General features: G+C 51.7%; 1 protein-coding gene and 1 pseudogene across 1 annotated transcript in view; both read left to right on the top strand.

Annotated features, from left to right (window-relative positions):
* LOC123345793 (endothelial zinc finger protein induced by tumor necrosis factor alpha-like) overlaps positions 1-14,196 on the top strand; it is a 1,203,704-nt gene that overhangs the window by 605,564 nt on the left and 583,944 nt on the right. The gene's annotated exons all lie outside the window — the stretch shown is intronic.
* On the top strand, positions 12,019-13,132 carry LOC123345800 (annotated as a pseudogene).

Here is a 14,196-nt window from a genome sequence, read left to right as displayed (position 1 = left end):
CCTTTTGCTATTGGTTTTAATCCCCTTCGCTAGGTCCATCTCCACCCGGCTCTTTGCCTTTCTCACTGCTTCCCTACACCCTCTGACCTCAATAAGGTAGGTTTCTTTGCTGATCCCTCCCATTTTCCACTCCTTGTACGCTTTCTGTTTTTTCTTAATCACCCCTCTAAGATGCTTGCTCATCCAGCTCGGTCTAAAACTGCTACCTACGAACTGTTTTCCCTTTCTCGGGATACATGCCTCTGACAACTCCTGCAACTTCAACCTGAAGTAACCCCAGGCGTCATCTGCCTTTAGATCCCTAAATATGTTAGTCCAGTCCACTTCCCTAACTAGTCGCCTTAGTTTAGTAAAGTTAGCCCTTTTGAAATCGTATACCTTAGTCTCAGATGCAATATTGATTATCCTCTCATTTATTTTGAAACGAATTAGCTCATGATCACTCGAGTCAAGGTTGTCCCCTACAACTATTTCCTCAACAAGGTCCTCGTTACTCACCAAAATCAGATCTAAAATGGCATCCCCCCCTCATCGGTTCAGCAACCACTTGATGAAGGAATTCATCAGCTATCACGTCTAGGAAAAGCTGAGCCCTATTATTATTACTAGCATTTGTTTCCCAATCTATATCCGGGAAGTTAAAGTCCCCCATGATCAAGCAGTTCCTATTAGTATTTACCTCCTTAAAAACATTAAAGAGCTCTCTATCCGTCTCCAAGCTAGATCCCGGCGGTCTATAGCACACCCCAATCACTATCCCGGGTGAGGCTCTGGTAGTTTTCTTCCCCAATGTGACCATTGCCCAGACAGACTCCGTATTATCCATTGCATTGCTAGTTATTTCATTACATTTCACCTCATTATTGATATACAATGCTACTCCCCCACCTTTGCCTTTGCATCGGTCTTTCCTAAACAGCACATACCCTTCCATACCTGTACTCCAGTCATGGCTACCATTCCACCATGTTTCGGTTATTCCTATGATATCCGGTTTCAATTCCCGGACCAGGAGCTCCAGTTCCTCCATTTTGTTACCTAAGCTTCTCGCATTGGTGAACAAACATCCTAATTTTTGCTGTTGGGCTCCTCTCACCCTTTTCACCCAACTCGGTCATAGGTCAAACCGTGAGCAAAGACCCACCCCAGCAACTTGGGCCGTGTCCTTCTCTCTGGGCCCTTGAGTCCAGCAACCCCCCAAATCACCCACAGTCCCAAAAGTCCCACAATTCAAAAGTCTCTGTCCCGGGTCAGTGCAGCCCCAGAGCTCAAGAGTCTCTTTGCAGAGGTCCCTCTCCCCAGCCTGGGTAGAAAGGGGCACCTTATGTGGTTCGGGGCCAACTGCCCTGCCTCTTCGTGGGGTTCTGCTTCCACTAGTCGTCCCCGCAAACAGCTCAGCTCCGCTTACTCTGTGGGCTGCTCCGCTCTGCCAGCTGCTCTGGTCCACCAGCTGTCCTGTGATCTGCTCCAGCCGTCCTCACGAGCTGCTCAGCTCCACTCACCCAGTGGCTGCACAAACTGCTCCACTCCGCTCTGCCAGTATTGCTTCAGGCTCCCCCACTCATCAGCACAGTGCTCTCAGCTCAGCAAGTCCAGCTCTTCAGTGATTTCAGCTCCACTCATTAGCACAGTGCTCTCAGCTCAGCAAGTCCAGCTCAGCAAGTCCAGCTCTTCAGTGATTTCAGCTCACAGTAGGGGAGCCCCAGTACCAGTGAATTCAGCTCAGTAACCTGCATCTAGATTCTTAAGGGAATCAAAAATTAACTCTGACATTCCACAGTGGAGAGAGGCACAGGTGGAACTGGTGCTTCTGGCTCACACAAAGAGCCTGCACCACCAAGTACAGATATCTGTCCCCAGCCTCTCTCCTTTCAATGGGTTTTGGAACCCATGTCCCCCGTCTAGCAAGTGCTATCCTGCTGACAATGAAACCCCCCCATCACAAGACAATTTTGTAGTTCCCCATTTACCCAATCAGGGTGACAACATTTCATTCCTCCTGCCCCAATAACAACGAAATTGGGGGTCCCACAGCTGTGAAAATAATCATCCCATGCTGCTTTGCGGTATGCTAAGTGGGGTGGGAGTGCCCATGCAAATAACCGAAACTTCTTTCCACACTCCCCATAATGTACCACCAGATGTCAGGGTGGGGCTCATCCTGACTCTGCTTACAATCATAATCAATTCAACTCATGTAATTAATGAAAACGTGTGTGTATACGTGTGTGTATACTGTATATGAGATTACTACATGAGAAATGAAAAGGAGTTTGGGGATTTTACAAGGCGCTTCTATCATTTAAACACATTTGGTGCCCTGAGCAATGATAACACTTCTTGCAAACCACAGGAATAGGGAACCCAGGGTTCCCTTCCGTCACCCCATTGCCAAGGCCCAGGGGTTATTGCTGGCTGCCCCAGGGCTGCAGAAATCCCTATGGGCAGAACATAAACAAAGAAGAGGATCAATTTATACAGAGGGCTGAAGGGGGCTCCCATAGTGCATTAATTAACCCTTAATAAATACATCTACAGTAAATGCATTACAGAGATAAGAACCTGTCACGACAAACTTTACTTCATGAGAAGCTCCAGAGAAAGAAGTCCCAGGGGGAGTAATGGGAGGGGGGATCCTAGGGGGGCCAAAGGGGCTGGTGGAGGGAGCGGACAGAACAGGGGCAGAGGCAGAGTCGCTGCAGGGTTGACCCCTGTGGGAGATGGCAAAGTGTGTCCAGATATGGATTTCAAACCCCCTTGTGTAGAGATTATAGGGCTGACTAAAGAACAAGTGAGAGAAGAAATTGCTGTTCAAAATTCCATCCTGTCATAAACAGATAGTTAAGGGTTAATGTCTCTTTTACCTGTAAAGGGTTAAGAAGCTCAGGTAACCTGGCTGACACTTGACCAGAAGACCAATAAGGGGACAAGATACTTTCAAATCTTGGTGGGGGGAAGTATTTTGTTTGTGCTCTTTGTTTGGGGGTTGTTCGCTCTCGGGACTAAGAGGGACCAGACATCAATCCAGGCTCTCCAAATCTTTCTGAATTAGTCTCTCATGTTTCAAACTTGTAAGTAATAGCCAGGCAAGGCAAGTTAGTCTTATGTTTGTTTTCTCAACCTGTAAATGCTCCTTTTTGCTGAGAGGATTTTACCTCTGTTTGCTGTAACTTTGAACCTAAGGCTAGAGGGGGAGTTCCTCTGGGTCATAAGAATCTGATTACCCTGTAAAGTATTTTCCATCCTGATTTTACAGAGATAATTTTTACCTTTCTTTCTTTAATTAAAAGCTTTCTTTTTAAGAACCTGATTGATTTTTTCTTTCTTGTTTTAAGATCCCAGGGAATTGGGTCTGGACTCACCAGGAGTTGGTGGGGGAAGGGAGGGGGGATGGTTAATTTCTCCTTGTGTTAAGATCCAAGGGGTTGGATCAGTATCACCAGGGACTTGGTGGAAAAGCCTCAAGACAGCCCAGGGAGGGGAAGGTTTTGGGGGGACAGGGAGTGTGCCAGACACTGGAATTTCTGGCTGGTGGCAGCATTACCAGATCTAAGCTTGTAATTAAGCTTAGGCCTGGTCCACACTAGGACTTTAATTCGAATTTAGCAGCGTTAATTCGAATTAACCGTGCACCCGTCCACACCAGGAAGCCATTTAATTCGACATAGAGGGCTCTTTAGTTCGACTTCTGTACTCCTCCCCGACGAGGGGAGTAGCGTTAAATTCGACATGGCTATGTCGAATTAGGCTAGGTGTGGATGCAAATCAACCTTAGTAGCTCCGGGAGCTATCCCACAGTGCACCACTCTGTTGACGCTCTGGACAGCAGTCCGAGCTCGGATGTTCTGACCAGCCACACAGGAAAAGCCCCAGGGAAATTTGAATTCCTTTTCCTGTCTGGCCAGTTTGAATCTCATTTCCTGTGTGGACATCGTGGCGAGCTCAGCAGCACTGGCAACGATGCAGAGCTCTCCAGCAGAGGTGTCCATGCAATCTCAGAGTAGAAAGAGGGCCCCAGCATGGACTGACCAGGAAGTCTTGGATCTGATCGCTGTGTGGGGCGATGAGTCTGTGCTTTCGGAGCTGCGCTCCAACAAACAGAATGCAAAGACCTACGAGAAGGTCTCCAAAGCCATGGCACTCAGAGGATACAGCCGGGATACAACACAGTGCCGCGTGAAAGTCAAGGAGCTGAGACAAGGCTACCAAAAAATCAGAGCGGCAAACGGACGCTCCGGAGCTCAGCCCCAGACATGCCGCTTCTACGAGGCACTGCATGCCATTCTCGGTGGGTCTGCCACCACTGCCCCACCAGTGTGCGTGGACTCTGAGGATGGGATACTGTCGACGGACTGTTCCTCAGAGATGTTCGCGGACAGGGAAGATGAGGAGGACGAGGCAGTCGACAGTGCTTACAACGCTGATTTCCCCGACAGCCAGGATCTATTCATCACCCTCACTGAGATCCCCTACCAACCCTCCCCAGCCGTTACCCCGGACCCTGAATCAGGGGAAGGATCAGTCTGTAAGTGCTTTTAACATGTTAATATTTATTTTTAATGGAGCAGGAATAGTTACTAGTTGAAAAGAAGGTCAATATATATGGGGATGGAACAGAAATCCTCTTGGGAGATTTCCGAGAAGCTCTCCTGCAGGTAATCGAAAAGCCTCCGCATGAGGTTCCTGGGGAGAGCTGCCTTATTGGGTGCTCCGTGGTAGCACACTTTTCCGCGCCAGGCTATCATCAGGTACTCCGGGAGCATTGCCTCCACGAGCATGGCCGCATAGGCCCCTGGTTTGTGCTGGCTTTCACGCAGCATGCGCTCTCTATCTGCCTCAGTGACCCTCCTCAGGGTGATCTCGCTCGGAGACTCCTGCATTTAATTACAGTAATTTGTGTACTATTAGTATTGGGAGTGCTTCACTGTTCCTTTGCATAACAATGAGCGACACTTTACAGCCACGTGGTGGAGGCTGCAGAGTGGCAGCATACAGGGATCTTTCCCAGGGAACAGCCGCGAGGGGGTGCAACAGGGGCAGAGTTCATGCTTTCAGGATTGCCTGTAGCAAGAGGACAGTGGTATACATTGACTTTTAAGCAGCCAAAAGATTTTGGCTTACCATGCCTGGCTGCTCCTCTGATTCTGCTGTCCTGCCCCGCTTGTCTGATCTCCAGTGCAAGACCCCAGGCAATGAAAGCGAATTCCGAAAATTCGAACTTTCCCTGAGTGAGTGCTGTGCATGGTCTTGTTCACAGAGACTGAGTAGACTATGTTTCTTCTTTGCAAAACTGTATCTTTATAAGGAAGTCAATCCCTTTTTCCCATCACACAGCTGCAACTGTATCCCGACCTGCTCCAGCATGCCCCTCACAGAGGTTGGCGCAGATTAGGCAGCGCAAGAAAAAGACACGGGACGAGATGTTCGCAGAACTTATGGGCTGCTCCCGAGCCAAGGCGGCCCAGCAGAGCCAGTGGAGGGAGAACCTCTCTCAGCAGCAGCGCTCACACAGCGAACGGGAGGACAGATGGCGTCTGGAGGACCAGCAGGCGACTCAAACGCTGCTTGGATTAATGAGGGAGCAAACGGACACGCTCAGGCGCCTTGTGGATGTTCTGCAGGACCGCAGGCAGGAGGACAGAGACCCCCTGCACTGTATCTGCAACCGCCCTCCCCTGCCACAAAGTCCCATACCCCCCTCACCCAAAATAACAAGAAGGAGGGGTGCCAGGGGCCGTGAAAACCGTCACTCCACCCCAGCAGAGTGCTCAAGTAACCAAAAGCTCTCATACCCTAAATTTTGAGAAGTCCTTCCCTTCCTGGATCACCCAAGCCCAAATCCCAGTTTCGTCCCCTCACTGTGTAGTTGATTATTAAAAATAGTTTGCTGTTCATTACTGTTTCCGTCATGTTTCTTTGCAGAAGACTTTGTGTGAAGGGGGGGAGGGGTTTGGTAATTGCATAGGACAGTCACCATTACCTGGGTACAGACACGGGGGCAGGATCTACAGCAGGTCACACACACAGTGCAGTCACTAGGCACCCTGGTCAGTCTGGGAGGTGTTTTTCATGTTCTGTGCATAGGCGGCAGGTGCCCTGCTCCAGCTATATTTGGAGCTGGGTCTCTCCCACGGCCCTGCCTGGATCGGGCCCTGGCCCCCACGGGTCTCCCCCTGCCCCGCGGCGCTGCGTACCTGCCTGACAGTAGAGCGGCTCCCCGCAGAAATGCTGTCTGGTGCCCCAAATGGCAAGGCAGGCTGCCCTTACCCTGCCCTTCCACCATAGCCCTGAGCCTCTCCAATGCCCCAAGACCTCAGCCCCAGCCAGAGCCCTCATCCCCCTACACCTCCTCCCCCTTCCCACACACCCCTCACCCCTTCCTACGCCCCCACCCCCAGCCCAGAGCCTGCACCCCTCACCCCTTCCTTCACACTCACCTGTAAACATCCTCCCCCCAGTCCTCCCCCGCCAAAAGGCCACATAGCCCCCGCACACAGAGTCCCGAAAAGGAGGGATGGCAGGCTCCGTTGAAACAACCAGTCCGGCAGTGCAGACCGCTCTAGGGGCAGGAGGCTGTCATTCCTCGAGTGTAGAAGCGGTCTGTACATCACTGCACATCCTACCCACCACAGTCTGCGTCCCTGTTTCAACCCTTTAACGCGAATTCATTAGTAAAGAAAAAGTTGTTAATTAACAATATTCCATTAACTTTATTTTTAAACGTGTGTTGGAAGGGGGGAAACGTGGTGAACGGGGTATGTAACCGCAAAGGAAAGTCAACAGTAACTGAAAGAGGGGCAGGTTCAGCTTCTCTGTAAAGAACCTGAACAGTCATAGGTTACCCTGCTCTCTGAGGAACCTAGCTTTCAAAGCCTCCCGGATGCACAGCGCTTCCCGCTGGGATCTTCTATCGGCACGGCTGTCTGGCTGAGCGTAATCAGCAGCCAGGCGATTTGCCTCAACCTCCCATCCCGCCATAAAGGTCTCCCCCTTGCTCTCACAGAGATTGTGGAGCACACAGCAAGCTGCAATAACAATGGGGATATTGGTTTCGCTGAGATCCGACCGAGTCAGTAAGCTCCGCCATCTCCCCTTGAGACGCCCGAAAGCACACTCCACCACCATTCTGCACTTGCTCAGCCGGTAGTTGAAGAGTTCCTTCTCACTGTCCAAGGCGCCTGTATAGGGCTTCACGAGCCAGGGCATTAGCGGGTAGGCTGGGTCCATGGGCGGCAAGTTCTATGGGCCCGTGGGGCCCAGGCCCCACCAATAATCCTGAAGCTGGGCCCAGCTCCACCAATGTTTGGGCCCCAGGCCCTGTGCTTCGGGGGTCCCCACGTCGCAATGCCAGGTGCTCTCACGGCAGCGGCAGCTCCCGGGAGATGCCCCAGCAGCAACTGGGCTCACAGCCCATTGGCCGGGAACCCCAGCCAATGGGAGCTGCCGGGGGCGGTGCCGGAGCTGCCTGGCCACGCCTCCACAGCAGGGAGGGGGAGCGAGCCACAGGCAGCGTCTGAGCCCTGGGCAGAGCAGCAGCAGGGTCTGTCCCTGTCAGACAGACACAGCTGGGGGTTGTGGGACAGACAGACATAAGGACACAGCCAGGGGGGTTGTGGCACAGACACACACAGCCGGGGGTGGTGGGGACAGACAGACACAAAGACACAGCCGGGGCGGGGCATTGGTGGGGACAAACATACACAGCTGGGGGGTTGTGGGACAGACACACTTAGCCGGGGGTGGTGGGGGCAGCCAGACAGTCACAGCTTGGGGTTGTGGGACAGACAGACACAAGGACACAGCCAGGGGGTTGTGGGACAGACACACACAGCCGGGGGGGGGGGGGTGGCAGACAGACAGACACAGCCTGGGGTTGTGAGACAGACAGACACAAGGACACAGCCAGGGGGTTGTGGGACAGACAGACACAGCCGGGGGTTGTGGGACAGACACACACCAGGACACAGCTGGGGGGTTGTGGGGACAGACAGATGGAGCCGTGGGCGGGGAAAAGAGCAGCAATGGGCACCCCGGGGCTGGTATAAAATACACAGGATGGGCGGGGGCTTCCTGAGGGGACTATAGCAACACCCCCCGCAGAGCAGACCCAGGTTGCAGCTGGCTCCGCCCATCACAGCCCCCTGCCCCACAGAGACCCACACAACCCCCTGCCCCCTCGAGAGACTCCCAATGACCCCTGTGCCCGTGTCACTCCTCTCCAGAGAGCCCTCCCCTTTGTGCCAGTCCACTCCCCTCCCCCACTGCCTCCCCTCCTCCAAAGCTCCCTACAATCTCCCCCTTTGCCTTCCACCCCCCAGCCCAGCCCATTCCATTGGCCGGGAGGCTCCCAGTCTAGTAGCTAGCAGGGCCCATGGGAGCTGCACCTGAGGCAGGGTGCCTGCTTGCAGATGCAGACCTGCCTGGCTGTGCCTCCACAGCACAGGGAGGGGGAGCCACAGGTGAGCAAGCCCTGGTCATCATCATCATCACAGGCCCAGTAATTCTCTGGATATTTAATTTCACTGAGGCAAAATGTGTGCAATTTTATGGGTTGAATGATTGAATGACATAATACCCACCTGCCTGCATTGTCCGTCACTAAGTCCAGTAATTTTGTCAAGTGTTTGTTGCACAACATGGTGGTGCCTACCCCTACCTTGTGCTTCAGGGGGTGATGGGGTCAGGGCAGCCTGTTACAGAACTACCTGATTAGTAATTGGATATGTTGGCTGGCATCTTTTTTAGTAATTGGATATGTTTGCTCCCCCTGATGTTAGAACCTGGCTACACCACTGGGGAGGGGAGCTTCCTAGACCTGTGCAGCTGGGGCTTGGGTGAATTTTGTGATACTGTGCCCCTTCCCAGCTACCACCCTGCAGTCCCCTCTCCTGCACCATGCTGGGCAAGGGGCAGCCCCATCCCCAGTGAGGCTATGGTGAGGGGTGGCAGCAGGGGAGGCCACACGTGATGGCAACCTCCCCCCTCGGTACCCACCATAGGGGAGCCGAGTGGGCCTTCTGGACCTGAGAGGGACCCTAGGAGCATGTGCAGTGAACTGCGGGGGAGAGGAGGGGTCCCTCCCCTGGAGCTTGCTGCTGCCAGGGAGGGTGGAGGGGAGTCCTCTTTGGCCCTAGCCCTGGGGCAGCCTGTCTGCACCCCAAGTTCCTTATCCCCAGCCCTGCCCCAGAGTCCTCACCTGACCGGAAAAACACGCAACTTACATTTGGTGGTCAGTTTAGAGTATCATAGAATATCAGGGTTGGAAGGGGCCTCAGGAGGTCATCTAGTCCAACCTCATGCTCAAAGCAGGACCAATTCCCAACTAAATCATCCCAGCCAGGGCTTTGTCAAGCCGGGCCTTAAAAACCTCTAAGGAAGGAGATTCCACCACCTCCCTAGGTAACCCATTCCAGTGCTTCACCACCCTCCTAGTGAAAAAGTTTTTCTTAATATCCAACCTAAACCTCCCCCACTGCAACTTGAGACCATTACTCCTTGTTCTGTCCTCTGCTACCACTGAGAACAGTCTAGATCCATCCTCTTTGGAACCCCCTTTCAGGTAGTTGAAAGCAGCTATCAAATCCTCCCTCATTCTTCTCTTCTGCAGACTAAACCATCCCAGTTCCCTCAGCCTCTCCTCAGAAGTCATGTGCTCCAGCCCCCTAATCATTTTTGTTGCCCTCCACTGGATTTTCCAATTTTTCCACATCCTTCTTGCAATGTGGGGCCCAAAACTGCACGTAGTACTCTAGATGAGGCCTCACCAATGTTGAATAGAGGAGAATGATCATGTCCCTCGATCTGCTGGCAATGCCCCTACTTATACAGCCCAAAATGCTGTTAGCCTTATTGACAAAGGCCAGAGGAGGGAGTGTCAGTGCCTGTGCGGACTTCCGGGAAGCGCATGGTGTGGAAGGGGATGCTGGGATGCTCTGGAACCACTCCTTCAAAGCCAGTCAGGACTCTGGGGGAGCCTCCTCTCTGAGCAGACTGTCTCCAGGGCAAGAAGCTTACACCTTCCTGGGTCTGACCTCAGAGCATTCAGCATGCCCTTCCACACCGTGCGCTTTCCGCAGCGAGTCTGCCCAGGCGGGGTCCTGGGGCAGCCAGAGGTCCCTGCACCCCAACTCCGCAGTCAGATGTGACTCTCAAACCTTCTGTTTTACAGTCTGGCTATTAGATGATGGGAACACAGTTTAAACAGAGCTTGTTGGTACAGAAAACAGAACCCCTCGGTCAGGTCCATCTTGCAGGGTGGGGAGCCCAGAACCAAGTTCTGGGTCTCTCCCCATTTCCTCAGCCAGCTCCAAACTGACACTCCATCCTCTGGCCTCTGTGTCTCTTCCGGACAAGGAGGCCACCTGATCTCTTTGTCCCCAACACCTTCAGTTGGCATCTTGCAGGGGAAACTGAGGCACCCACACAGTATTCAGAGAAAATATTAAGGACATTCCCACTTCATCACAACAGGTGCAACAAAATATAATACTGTATATTGAAGTAGGCAAGTGCTGCTTCTGACTTTCCACTTTTAATTGACCCTTGTAATCTTGTGGCGCTGACGCGTTGTAGCTTCATTTTATATCGGCTTACAGGGCGGGAGCGGGGGGGCACCACCATTTTGGGCCCCACCAAAAATTATACAAACCTGCCACCTATGGCTGGGTCCCCGAGGATCACTATAGGCATCTCCACATCCCCAACAGTTATTTTGTGGTCCGGGAAGAAACTACCTTCCTGCAGGCGTCTAAACAGAGCAGAGTTCCTGAAAACACGCGCGTCATGAACCTTGCCCAGCCACCCGACGTTGATGTTGGTAAAACGTCCCCTATGGTCCACCAGTGCTTGCAGCACCATTGAAAAGTAGCCCTTTCTGTTAATATACTGGCTGGCCTGGTGGGCTGGTCCCAGGATAGGGATGTGAGTTCCATCTATAGCCCCACCGCAGTTTGGGAATCCCATCGCAGCGAAGCCATCTATGACAACCTGAACGTTTCCCAGGGTCACTACCTTCGAGAGCAGGAGCTCAACGATTGCGTTGGCTACTTGCATCACAGCAACCCCCACGGTAGATTTGCCCACGCCAAAGTGGTTCGCTACTGACCGGTAGCTGTCTGGCGTGGCAAGTTTCCAGAGGGCTATGGCCACTCGCTTCTGCACACTCAGGGCTGCTCGCATGCGGGTGTCCTTGCGCTTCAGGGCAGGGGACAGCAAGTCACACAGTTCAAGGAAAGTGCCCTTACGCATCCTGAAGTTTCGCAGCCACTGTGATTCAGCCCAGACCTGCAGCACTATGCGGTCCCACCAGTCCGTGCTTGTTTCCCGGGCCCAGAATCGCTATCCCATAGCATGAACGTGACCCATTGCCACCATGATCTCCACGGCGCGGGATCCCATGCTTTGTGAGAGGTCTGTGCCACTCTGACACTTCATGTCCTCACCGCGCTGCCGGAGCCTCCTCGCCCAATTTCTCAGCAGCTGACTGTTGAAGAGGTGTACGATAAGATGTGAGGAGTTGACAACGGCCATAAGTGCAGCGATGATTGCAGTGGGCTCCATGCTCGCAGTGCTGTGGCGTCCGCGCTGTCACTGACCAGAAAAGTGCGCGAACAGATTTCCCGCCGGCGCTTTCAGGGAGGGAGGGCGTGATTGACGGTTCAATGACGACACTTACCCAAAACCACCCTCGACACATTTTTTCCCCCAGCAGGCATTGGGGGCTCTACCCAGCATTCCAATGGGCAGCGGGGACTGCGGGAACTGTGGGATAGCTGCCCACAGTGCACCGCTTCCAAAGTCGACGCTGGCCCCATTAGTGTGGACTCACAAAGTTGAATTAGTGTCCTTAGTGTGGATACACAAATTCGACTTCATAAGGTCGATTCCACAAATTCGACTTAAGTTGATTCGAAATAGTCTTGTAGTGTAGACATACCCTTAGAAGGGTCCATGCAGGTCCCCACATCTGTACCCTAAAGTTTAGAGTGGGGGAGGAAACATTGACACATCCTTCACCCAATGAAAGAGGTAGATTCTCAAAACAGCATAAACAATCACAGCAAAACTTCAGAATCACCTGCAGACTTGGAAGAACCCATAAAAGAACCTGAACAACCAAACATGTGCATGGCAAGTGCTGTGAAGGTTTCTGTTTGGGTTTCCTTTTGTGAGATTTACAATGAGTGTGTTTACGACTTTTCGCTCCCAGTGTCAAATAACAAGAAAAGAAGGATGCCGTGTCTTGCTCAAGACATCAGAGGCTGCTCTGATGTAAAAGATCTGCAGTGGATTCAGATTTCTGATTCAAAAGAAGCTTTTAAACTTCTGCAGCTCGGGCTGAAGCAGCAGAGTATTGCTTGCACAAACGGAATCCTTACACCAGTCGAAGTCGCAGCATATTCACTATTCAAATGTTAAAGACTGAAGATTCAAAGCACCTGATGTAACACCAGTCCGTGACTTGGTGCTCTGTGATCTTGCTGGCTCAGAAAGACATACCAAGACACGCAATGAAGGTGATTGAAAGAGAGTGGAAATATTAACACTTCTCTACTGATTCTAGCTAAATGCATCAGTGCACTCAAGAACAGTCAACAGTCAGAGCTGCAGCTGCACATGCCGTTTTGGGAAACTCACTTCCTTCAAGGCCATTTCAGTGGAAAAGGGAAGCTATATACGATGGCAAACATCAGCCAGTGTGCTGCTGCATATGACAAAGCGCTCAGTGCTCCCCAAGAGGAGCCATTTGTCCAGAAGTCTGCAAGAGACGTGGCTCTCATAATAATGCTGACACTAAAATGCAGGTGGGAAGAAAAAGAGCCCCTGTACTTTGGGACAGGACCTGGGAGATGTGATAGAAGATTATTATCATTTAACTGTGGATAACGACACACACGAAGAGCATGATATGGCAAAAGAGATGTCAAGTGAGGAGGAGGAAATGAAAGTAATTATTGGAAAAGAAGAATATCTGAGACTACTGACTATAAGAGAAGACTTGAGACGCAAGCTGCTCAACGAGAGAAAAGATAAGTTACTCCTGGAATTAAAAAATTGCAATGCCTTTCTCATGATCCAGAGTTGCTGGAAGAAGCTTCCGAACAACGCTTGGAAATCTACCAGGATTTGGTAAAAGAATGTGCCAAAAACCTGGATAAAGAACAGGAGATAAAGAATTCCCACTGTAGTGAAAGAGCTGGAATGTTGGAAGCAAGCAATAATGTAGCTCCTGAAAACTGTATTGCTCTTGAGGGCATTATTAATTCTCTGCCAGATGATGTTGTGACGAAGTGGGACTGGTCTTACTGGGGGCTGGGTACAGAAACTAAGTTCCAGCAGCACAAATGCCTGACAATCTGTCTCCTAGCAACTGATGGCCGGGCCCCTCCCTGCAAAGGTGCATCTCAAGGTGTGGGAGACAAAGGGGTCAGGTGACCTCCTGGCCCGGGAAGGAAGCGGAGGAGAGGGGAGGGGCCGGAGGGTGTTGGGCAGACTGTTGTTGGCTGGGGAAACAGGGGAGCAGGGAGGAAGGGCTCTGATCCCCGAGGGGGGCTGTAAGGCCCCCAAAATGGACCTAATTGGGGGGATCCTGTTGTCTGTGCCTGCAAAACCTGTGTTGGACTGTGCTCCTGTCGTCTAAATAAACCTTCTGCTTTACTCGCTGGCTGAGAATCCTGATGAATCGGCAAGGAGTCCGGGGGTGCAGGACCTGATCCCCCTACACTCCGTGACAGATGTCACTGATAGTAAGAAGCAGGCAGGAGGAGCTCACAGGATCCCTAGAAGACCCACAGGAAGCTATTGCTTGGCTTGAACAAAAACTGGGGAAAGTTACTGTTGAGCTAACTAAACCCAAAGAAGAGCTGACACAGGGAACTGAAGAGCTTGAAATGCAAGTGATTAAGTGAATCTGCTCGACAGAAGAAGCTACTTAGAAAATGACGACACGGAATAAACAGATTCAAGAGCTAATGCACATTGTGGAGCAACAAGAAGATGTTATAAGTAGACTACAGGACTTAATATTCCATTTAGAAACTACAGTAAAAACTATGACAACCCTGGAACTACTAGTGAAAGACAAATGGCAGAGGAGACCAGCAATGGGACAGTAGAAGGCACTCAGTCCAGTGAAAGTGTGAAGTATGTGTTGGATGTAGGAAGAAAACGCTGGTTTGAAAGTAAGCCTACCCACAA

This window comes from Mauremys mutica, chromosome 12 (assembly GCF_020497125.1).
Source record: "Mauremys mutica isolate MM-2020 ecotype Southern chromosome 12, ASM2049712v1, whole genome shotgun sequence".
Taxonomy (NCBI): Eukaryota; Metazoa; Chordata; order Testudines; family Geoemydidae; genus Mauremys; species Mauremys mutica.
Note: the sequence above shows the minus strand (reverse complement) of the source record. Positions and strands in the feature narration are given on the sequence as shown.